The sequence below is a fragment of the Protopterus annectens genome, chromosome 6.part0, assembly GCF_019279795.1.
Source record: "Protopterus annectens isolate FY-2018-M chromosome 6.part0, PAN1.0, whole genome shotgun sequence".
Lineage (NCBI taxonomy): Eukaryota > Metazoa > Chordata > Ceratodontiformes > Protopteridae > Protopterus > Protopterus annectens.
This window is the reverse complement of record NC_056737.1, coordinates 1,689,959,282-1,689,968,570: the sequence shown is the minus strand read 5'-3', so window position 1 is coordinate 1,689,968,570 and position 9,289 is coordinate 1,689,959,282. Positions and strand designations below refer to the sequence as shown.

At 37.4% G+C, this 9,289-nt stretch overlaps 1 protein-coding gene across 2 annotated transcripts in view; it reads right to left on the bottom strand.

Moving 5' to 3' along the window:
* HAAO (3-hydroxyanthranilate 3,4-dioxygenase) overlaps positions 1 to 9,289 on the bottom strand; it is an 808,952-nt gene that overhangs the window by 15,819 nt on the left and 783,844 nt on the right. The window lies entirely within an intron of this gene.

Below are 9,289 nucleotides of genomic sequence, written 5' to 3'. Positions count from 1 at the left end.
CCCTGAATGAAGTTTATGATTAATACCATGAGGCTGATTAGATCCAATATAGTATGAAGTAGGTGAGTCTTGAAAATGCTTTTGCTGTAGATTTTTGCAAATAATTTGGTTTGTGATATGTATTTCTGATATATGTTTTGTAAATACCACACTGAGCGTAGTGCCTAATTTTTTGTCTTCTAACATCTTTTTTTAGTTTAATTCATGTTCCTAAATAACATAACTTCCTTTATAAACATAATATTTTTTGAACAAGAGAATCACATTATAATTTTTTTTGGATTTGGTGTGTCACCTTGTTTCAAAGCCCCTTAAAACACACTATCTCATATATAACCAGATGTAACTAACCACAAAAAGGATAGCTGCAACTGTAATAATAAAAATATAAAAAAATATTTTTTATAATAAAGAATGCTTTTTATTCAGTCACTCTAAAAAGTAAAAAAGTAAGGAAGAAGAATGAAAACTTTGCAAAAGAAACACAGACAAGCTGATTTCAGAAGAGCATTCAAGGCTGGTTTTGCTGATTCTGCTTTATTTATTTAACATTACAGGGAAAGTCTGACTGGTGACAAAGCCCATTTTTGGTGGAGGCCTAAGGAAAAATGCTCCAGGCACATGTCCTTTTTATGTGGGAGGAAACCAGAGCACCTGGAGGTGACCCACATGAACGCAGGGAGGACATGCAGATTCTGCACAGAAGGTGCCCCAACCAAGAATCTAACTAGAGAACCTCTTACTGTTAGGTAACAATGCTAACCACTGCACTGCTGTTATTGAGGTAGCAGATGAAGTTGGAGGAATCAGCAAAACCATCCTAAAATGCTTTTCTGAAATTAGCTTGTCTGTGTTTCTTTTGCAAAGTTTTTACTCTTATTTTGTACTGTTTAGAGCAACTGTATAAAAAATCATTCTTTATTAAAAACATCTCTTTTACATTTTTATTTTATCCCTTTTTAGTTTTCAAGTAAAACACATGTCCCTCTGTGGTTCTGTCACATTACTCAATAAACATAGCAAGAAGGCAATTAGCTAGACAGTGGAAACAAATGCCGATGAGAAGCTCAGCGATTTTTTTGCTGTGTTGCAAGGAATGTGACAGAATCACAGAGGAGCTTTTTTTTATTTTAGAAAATGTATGTTAATTCACACTGATATTTTAAAAGTGTCCCTGATTAGAAGTGGTCTTGTAGTGTTGTGATTCTGGGTCTCAGTGTGTGTGTGTGTGTGTGTGTGTGTGTGTGTGTGTGTGTGTGTGTGTGTGTGTGTGTGTGTGTGTGTGTGTGCGTGTGCATGTGTGTGTGTGTGTGTGTGTGTGTGTGTGTGTGTGTGTGTGTTTAAGGCCACTTATAGTAGAGGGCATTCTGCCACACTAAGTGTATATGTAGCCTACACTTTCTGGTAACCTTTATGAATCCCTGTCAATATTTAAAGTTGCAAGAATATTGGTAGAAAACTAAAATTAGTAGGAAAAAGGTATGGGTTATGTCTGTGTTGTCTGTTCACTTAGTGCACACTTAATGTAGACGGTATTGAGTCCTTGGGAATATTTCCCTTAAGTGTGCCACAGTTCGCAGTAAATGCAACTCATCTTTTATTACATTTAATTATTGTATCCCACAAACTATAACTGTGAACTTTTGGTTCAAAAGCCATGAACAAAGACCCCCTCTGAAATCTGGGGACATTTCTATTTTAATATTGTTCTTCCCTCACAAAGTTAACTGAATAACTATTGCATTTACTTGCTTCTTGAGAAGAATCAAGAGTGAAAGATTAATTTCTGTCATTTCTAAAGATTGGCAGATAACTTCCTATAGGAGGCAGATTTCTGTAATTTACTGGTAAGAATGCTTCATAGGTTCATTGGTATACAGTAGGCTAAAGAACACTAGGGCCCTTATAAGCCTAGCCATGCAATGCAAATGTGACCCACACATTTGTTTTATTTAGAGGATAATTTATTGACTACGCCTTCCCATCAGAGACATAGTCACCAACCAGGGGTAAATTTCTAATTACCTGCTCATTGTAACTGTCAATGAGTTGACAGAAAAACAGACATTAATGATCTCCAGACCAACAATCCAAGGTATTAAATAATTAAGAGCTACCCGGGACATTCAGCTAATTAGTGATACACTGATCTACTTTTAAAAATGCTAATCTCTTCAAGAGTTCTGAGCTAAAATGCATGCCTCTGTCAATGACAGTAGTTTTGTAGCACTGCAGTTCCTCTGTTATGATCCATTATATGGAGAACTAAATCAGCCTGACAGAATATTTTCCTTAGCAGTTGGTGCAGCCTCCGCCTTGTGCCAAATCTGCAGCCCTGTGCACAGAATAGCAGCACTAAGGAAGATAGGAATTGTTGTGTAAATTGATTTTGCAAATTTGTTTTGAAAGGATTTTCAGAATATATTAAGAACTACAACTTCTGAGAGAAGCAGTGATTACTGTACACTAAACATATTGACAAGGTGCAGGTTGTAAAGATAATAATGCATGAATTATAATTTGGGCTCATTTATTGATGTGGAAGTGTGGATTAGTTGTTCTGTGTTGACTGCAGAGATTGCTGCATTACACAGAGCATTTACTCTTACTCTTACTATTTCACTCATATGAGAGTTCAGAGGAGAGTCCAGGAGGAAAGAGGTGGAGAGGTGAAAAGGGTGGCAGAGTCTTGATGACCACTGTGGACAGGTGGACTGTATTTTTTTGTTTTCATTCATGGACATAGGGTTGCATTGAGGAATGCATAAATTACTTGCGATGTTTGGAGTCAATGCTTCTCTTTGGCATATGGAAGAGAATTACCATTACCTATCTGTTCCTTTTCCAGTTTGTAGAGGCTGTGGACAGCAGCATATACAACATATGGTTTTGTTTGACTTGTAAGGTAGATCTACTTGCTATTTGCATTACAGTGTTCCTTGTTGTGTTTTCTCTATGTAGCTTTTGTCTATATGACTTACGCAAGAGGTGAGAAAGTGTGTGTGTGTGTGTGTGTGTGTGTGTGTGTGTGTGTGTGTGTGTGTGTGTGTGTGTGTGTTTCAATAAAAAGCGTTCTAAAAAATGATTTGTGAAAAGACACACCTAACAAAAATTCAAATAAATGTTTTCACAGGGACAAATCTCCTTTATTCCCATCATCCTCTGCATTATTCTTATTCATATTCTCATTCTCATCTCACAGCAACCTTCAGATAACAATAATTAAAAAAATAGTACAACAAAATAAAAAAACATTAACTCCTCCTCTTCATCCATGTTAGCAAGATGACAAACAAAAAATAGTATACTACTATTAAAATAAAACACATGCTTCCACTACTGACCCCGAAGGTACATTTCCCTGGGGAGCAGACACGAATGTTTATGCTTGAAGCATGCATACACTGCAGGCAAACTTCTCCAATGCACAGAGGTGGTACCTAGCTAAATTAAGGCAGACCTCTTGCACCTGAGAGGCATGCAAAGCAGTGGTTTCTGCTCCTCTCATCACTCACCATCTCAGGTAGGAGGTAGTACATGAACATGGGTCATCAAGCAGTAAGGAATCCACACACACACACACACACACACACACACACACACACACACACACACACACACACACACACACACACACAGGAGAGACAACAAACCACTATTTTCAAGGGTACCAATACATGTAGGACAGCAATACAGCCACTCATCACCGCCTTAGCTATTAACTGTCCACAGTTCTGCAGTATGTTCCTCATTTTGTCTCATATTTTATCCTGTCTCTCAAAATGTTTGATGTTGCAGTAAATGACTGTAAATTCCAGTCAATCAATAATGCCAGGCATTTCAGTTAATAGAAAATAGGGAGCGTATCAATCCATCAAAGGTGAGTTCAGCAAACACAAAGAAACTGAAGCCAGTTTGCTGAAACCACCTTCTACAAAAGTGGAGATTGCCTTTTTCTCCACTGTTGTGCAACTTCGGAATTGGTATAAATATAAAATTCTGTTGTGTGTGTGTGTGTAGTGGGGGTGTCACCCCACATAAGGGGGTGCAGAGGGGGCTTGCCTCCTGCAAAAAAAAATGTCAGTGTTTTCTGAAGGTGGTTTCAGCTAAACAGTTTCAGTTTATTTGCATTCATCAAAACTGCTTTCACTGCATCAACATGAATTACAGAAAATACATACTGATACAAAACTTGCACTTCTATTAACTTTATAAATAAATTATAATTAATGTTAATGACCATCCCTGAGTTGAGTGCTTTGTCTTCAAATTTTGTTTTGTCCAGAAATTTTATGCAAAGAAGTTGATAGGTAAGAGCCTTTTAACACAGTACCAAACCTCTCAATTACTTTGTTCAATAATCCTAGACAAAGCAAAATTAATGGGAGGTCAAACAAACAAAGGATATACACTTACAGAATGTGCAATTCTTTCATATCCATTTATTTATTCTGAGATACTTCAGTCAAAGTCAGGGAAGCTCAGCAGGCTCCATGGACATGGTCAGAGAGAGGTCAGGCATACTGTCTGCAATGGAGTTGTAGCTCCAAGTTACAGGAGGTCATACTTCTCAAATGTCCAGAATTTCACAGAATGTCCACATTTTGTCTCATATTTTTGGTCTGTTCCTCATAAATAGCGTGATTTTTTTTATGGGAAATGAGGACTGAAGTCTCTAAATAGTGTCAGACATTTGAATTTCAGACTTTATAATGTTCAGAGAATGGATGCAAATGTAAAGTCTGTTAGTCAAGCAACATTCTAAATTTATAAGAGCAATATTTAAAATCTGCTCCTGATTTTAAGCCTTTCTCCCTGAACTTCATTATTTTTAGCTTTGTGCAGAATTCTTGCACTAAGAGTTTGAGATAGCTATACAGGGAGAAAATGAAGGACAAGTTTAACAAACACCACAAAGCATGAATCTCCAAATTATTAAAGTTTAGCACTTGGCCCCTGCACTAACTGACTGATGTGAAAAAATGACTGTCAATGAATTGCTGTGTTTTAATATAGGACTGGACAAAACCAGCTTGCAACATTTGGACTAGATGCATGTATGTCGGCATTACGCCCCTGGAAGGGTGAAAGAGTGGATGTCTAGAGGAGCTTTCATAGTTTTCCTATGCTACTGTTTCTCCCCAAATCTGGTATGTCTAAGTGCCATAAACTATATTTTAACATGTTTTTTGTAGTCCTGCCTCCCACGTGGTAACACCTGTACATCCACCATTGTAAACTTCTAATCCCTCTTACACATCTCTTTAGGTACCTCCTCTGCTTCTTGTAATTTAGTTCCTCACCTTATCTGTTGGTGACTGGCACATTGACCAAATCAACTCAGCCGTTCAAAAACAGCCAGTTCTTTTTCACTGGTTAGTAGGACACCCAAAACAAACCACTATAATATGTAGCAAGCAGACAAACACAATCAAAGATTACACAACATGGTTCAAGCATGCAAGAAATAAGCCATCCAGCTTCAAATACATATATAGGAAACTCTAGTGTTTGTCAAGTAACTAAAAGCAAAGTAATATATGTTGCCTACTTCAAAACTTCAGTCCAGTATCTAGTGATTACATTATTAAGCGCACACACACACACACACACACACACACACAGACACACACACACACACACACACACACACACACACACACACACACACACACACACACACACACACACACACACACACACACACACACACACACACACACTGTATGCACACATAAAAACATATATGCACTTATTTATTTATTTACTTTTGTTGAGTGGGTTATACCCATTAAGCAAGATACAAGAAAGTACTGCTGTTCTATTTTATTGTTAAGTGCCATGAGATCTTTAAAATACCACTATGCTCAGGTAGATGAAATCATAGCTTATACTTAATCTGAGGGATGGCATGGCAGGGGAATAGCATCTCCCCTCCCCAACTCGTAGTCTTACACTTCTGTCAGTATTGAAACATGAATCCAGTCATCTAGTCCAGGGATAGAACCCATAGTTTCCTGATCCTATTAGTAAGAAAGGCAAGTGTGCTACCTGCTTAACTGTTGACAGGTAAAAGCACATATGTGTGTGATATATCTTTATATTTAAACTTCTGCTTAGTGTATTGTCATTTTTTTTTATCTCAAAGCCTTTGTCATGACTGAAAAAATTGCCTTACCTCTATCAATTCAACCAACGAAAACGTACCACCTCAAAAATGCATTTAATAATAAAAAATGCTCTTCCTTGTAAGTCTGTCTGTTATTTAGTAACTTTAGCTGTTGCAACAGAATGGGAGTGTATCAACCTACCAAAAGCAGTTTTTACGAATGCTGGTGAATATAAACTTGCTGAATTAACTTTCACTGGCAGTGGAGTTTTCTCTTGTCTTCACCTTTATGTGTCCTCTGAGTAAATATATATAATTTTGAGGGGTGTGGTATGTCCCCCACATGTAGGGTACAGGGGGACTTGCCCTCATGCAAAAAAGTACAGCCTACACTTGCCAAAAGTGTTTTGCCATTTCTTTTTTTAGTCTTTCATATTTTGCTTGACTGGTTGTTGATAGACCAAAATGATTCCAACAAAACTAGCAATTTAATTATGGCTGTCTACAGCATTGTCTACCTGTAGACTTCCATGTATAAGGCTAGGGAGGACCCTACCTCCACACAGATCTTTCCCATTACTGACCACAACTTGACAATGCTAAGAATGTTACATAGTCCCAACATTCCAATTTTGCAGCCTTCTTCTTGGTCAGACCCAGCCAACACATTTCTCCCATTTCACCTGGCATACCACTTCATATCACTATGAGGGAAGATTCCTTATCAGAAATCACAGTTTTATTTTCTGGGCAACATGAACTAAGAGTTGAGTATCACTTGACTTCCTTATGCAGGTAGAACTTTCTGAAATGGATAAGGGTATGAATTTATAGATGAAGCAGTTTGTTTTTTTTTTTTTTTTTTGCTCACTGCTACTTCAGTGAAGAATAAAATCAAAGTAAAGGATTTGGGGCCTTGAAGTATTTTTCATGGAACACAGGAAGTTTTATTCTTGGCTGTTGACCCACCTCAACTAGGAGAAGCAGCAGAAGCTGCTGAGGACTGAGTAGTGTGATGAGGTTTCTTTGGATCAAAAAGTGCTAGGAGAAGAAGGACAATGGCTTTGTTGTATAAGGACTTCTTATTCAAGGAGGTAGTGAGAAATGGCAATCTTGTGGATAGATTAGCCTTCATGTTAGGTAAATTCTGTAATACAACCATGACGTTTGGAAAGATTTTTAGTAATATAACTTGGGATAGTCAGTAAGCTCTGAGACTACATAGCCCTTTTATTCCCAAGGGTTCTTACTGACTGCAAATGTCTATCATCTTTTATTATACCCAGGTTTGGATGTGGAAAGCACATTGAAGGACACCATTATAGGAGTATATAAGATTTCACTGAATGTAGTCAAGGATTGCCAGATATGTTCTGATTCTTATTCACAGAAAAAAACAAAACAAATACTGTATTTATATGTTTTGGTGGAGTTTAGCAAACTATCTACAGTATATTTTTTACAGCAGAGAGCTTCTCTGGTGTTTTGATGACTACATTATTTCAGCCAATGCACCATTTTTGTTTACTTAATGTTCTATATAAAAGTGATATTTTGTTGTTAGGACACCACAATTGAGACAGATCCTATCCTGTACCTTGTTAGTCATAAGACAAAAAAAGAAGCAATCCTAGAAGTAATGCCAGCCACCATCACAGTAGGTACAGATAACATACACTGAAAACCTAAGGCAAACTTCAAGGCAATCTAGCTAGAAGGGAACTGGAGATCCAAGTGCAACATCCAAAATTAACCATTGCAGACACAAATGGTGCTCAATGCTATTTTTGGTTTGTGTTGTAAGCTTTTATAGATTGAATTGTATTTTACATATGAGTAATCCTTAGCATCATGAAAGCAAGCTATCAGCTTAATGATCTTTCAATTTAAAAGTAAAATTAAATGAAATGAAACAACACAATAAAAATGTTTACTTAGGGAGGACAGTACAGCGGCCATTTTGTGACTGCATTCATTGGATATTATAGCAATAACCCACGCCTGGGTGTGGGTAATGCTGGATTTACCCACGGTTGGTGTGGTTTGGTCATGAAGGCGAAGCCTGAGTGGCCAAACATAGACAACCGTGGGTAAATCCAGCATTACCCACACCCAGAAGTGGGTTATTGTTATTATACAATGACATTATTTAAGAAAAGAAATAATTACTTTTCTTAAATAATGACACTGAATAATGCCTCCTTGCTGCCCTTCCACAGCTGTCTGGTATTCTGCGGCAGTTCTGATGTACTGTGCATGCGTATGCTTATGCAGTACATCAGAGCTGTGGGTGGAAGCAACGGAGAAAGCAAGATCTCCGTTGCTTTTTACAAACTGTCTCGCTATGTTAAAGGAGTTTAACATAGCGAGACAGCTTTAAAAAAAGCAACGGAGAAAGGAAGATCTCCGTTACTTTTTTTAAAGCAGTCTCACTATGTTAAACTCCTTTAACATAGCGAGACAGTGTGTAAAAAGCAACGGAGATCTTGCGTTCTCTGTAAAAAAAGACTTATACTAATGGAAAAAGTCTGGGCGACCGGACCTTTTTCCATTAGTATAAGCCTGATTTACAACGTGCATGCTGACCAGTCAGTGTGCATGTTTTGGAATATTAATGGGGGGCTTGTTGTATAATATGATTTTTAGGTTAGAAATACTACTGGAAAGTAATTAAAACAGGCATTCATGAGAATATGACTAGTGGATCTTTATGCTTGGAATTGGATGGGTTGAGATCAGCACTGGTTGGGAATTAATCAGGCAGTTTGCATTGGATGGGTTGAGGTCAGTACTGGTTGGGAATTAATCAGGCAGTTAGCATGGAGGATTAAGGCTCTGATCTGTTCATGAGTTGCTTTCTGCAGTGAAGGAATTAGGTCTGTTTAATTCCATCTCCATTTTCCTATTGTGTAACTTTGAACAAGTCATTTAACCAGACAGTACCTCAGGTCACCCTGAAAAGATACACTTGAGTCCAGTGGGATTATGCAAGTAAATGAATAAAAACACACACAAACCAAAGTGAAATATATTATTAAATGGTAAGGAATTAAAATCCTATAGAAAAATATAATATGTTTATTGGATATTATGGGTAACATACAATCATTATAGAATAAGAAACTACTAGAAGTAAAGAAGTGCAGGTTGTTTTGAATGAGAAACTGATCCTAAATTCAG